Source organism: Henckelia pumila, chromosome 3 (genome assembly GCF_033568475.1).
Source record: "Henckelia pumila isolate YLH828 chromosome 3, ASM3356847v2, whole genome shotgun sequence".
NCBI classification, from domain to species: domain Eukaryota; kingdom Viridiplantae; phylum Streptophyta; class Magnoliopsida; order Lamiales; family Gesneriaceae; genus Henckelia; species Henckelia pumila.
The window spans coordinates 74228190-74230110 of record NC_133122.1 but is presented as its reverse complement, the minus strand read 5'-3'; positions in this window follow the sequence as shown (position 1 = coordinate 74230110).

The window sequence follows — 1921 nt, the reverse complement described above, 5'->3', positions numbered from 1 at the left end:
ATGGAAAGGAGCTAAGTTTACTGTGAACCTGACCACACTGAATTGGAACGAGTTCAAAGACGTCTTCTATGGTAAATACTTCACGGTAAGTAATAGAACAAGACTTGCCAGAGAATTTTGGAGCTGCATCAGGGAATCCTGACCATCGCCGCATATGACAATAAGTTTGAGAGAGGGCGGTACTTTGTGCCCATGATTGCGAATCACCTAGCGGAGGAATTGAAGCATTTTATGGAGGGTCTGAATGCCTCTATCCGCCGTGATGTTAGATTAAGTGGGGCAACCACTTACCATGTAGCAGTTGATGAGGCCATGCTGTCAGAGAAGGATAGAAATGACACAACTAAGGATTAGCAGGCGAAGAGGATGAATTATGAAGACCGTCATCAGCAAGGGCCTAACTGAAAGAGACCGTACCAGGATCCAACACAGAACGAACCACAGCAACAGTTGCAACCTCGACCCTAAGGGCCGAGACCCTTGGCAATTAATTCTCTAAAAGCCACAAACGTAGCATCTGTTAGAAGTGTGGAAGATCCCACACAGGCCAGTGCATGTTGGGAACAAATGTGTGCTTTCTCTGTAATAAGAAAGGTAATTATAAGAAAGATTGTCCACTATCCAAGGAGACCATCCCAGGATGGGTGTTTGCTATGATGCAAGAACAAGCAGATCCAAAATCTACGATTGTTACAGGTATGATCGCTATCGCTGGTTTTCCTGCTCATGTACTGAATGATTCGAGTGTGATGAGAATCTTGGATGGCATGAAAAGCAAACACGATTATAAACGAATCGCACCCTCAATTCAATAACAAAAAGATTCAATTGTGTTGCCTCAATCTTTTTGACACAAGTAAGTTTGGATATCCACCTCTTGAAAGAGTAGGTGCCCGGTGAGCCAACTTGTGGCTAAGGGCTTTGATGACTCTTTGTATAAACAATCTTTTGTTTAATATTATTTACACTTTTATTAATGGCAATGACTTTATCTTTCTTCATATTGTTATATTGTGATATACTATTGTTGTTTTGATAAAGACCTTGAATATACTATAGTGTATGTAAGATGTGGTAGAACATGGAGATGTCTATCATGAAACACATCTTATAGTCACTGTATATTCTAAACTGTTCCTAGTCGATTGAGCCGTCCGATAATAAGGATAAGGATCGCTCGAGTTTGAAACTAGCATTTGCGATGCGGAATACCACGTTTCATTGGTAAGGGACATAGAGATGTTCGAAGCATGCAAATGGATATTCATATGATGAATGATCGAACTACCCTATCCGGACTTTCCAAGTGGTTATCACTTATCGAGTGGATATAGTCCGAGGTTTTGGTTGTACACCATTAGTCCTTACTACTTGAAATATCATTGAGACTCTATATGCTAGTACTGTGCTTTGACTCGTTTACCGACTCTATTGGGGTCATCAGGTGTCGGGATTGGGTACAGTTACAACACATATAGGAGTCGATGCTTTGTTGTCAAGGATTCACCACATACTTGTAAGAGTGGGTGCCCAGTGAGCCAACTGTGTGGCTATGGGCTTTGATGACTCTTTGTATAAACAATCTTTTGTTTAATATTATTTACACTTTTATGGCAATGACTTTATATTACTTCATATTGTTATATTGTGATATACTATTGTTGTTTTGATAAAGACCTTGAATATACTATAGTGTATGTAAGATGTGGTAGAACATGGAGATGTCTATCATGAAATACATCTTATAGTCACTGTATATTCTAAAACCGTTCCTAGTCGATTGAGCCGTCCGATAATAAGGATAAGGATCGCTCGAGTTTGAGACTAGCATTTGCGATGCGGAGTACCACGTTTCATTGGTAGGGAACATGGAGATGTTCGAAGCATGCAAATGGATATTCATAGGATGAATAATCGAACT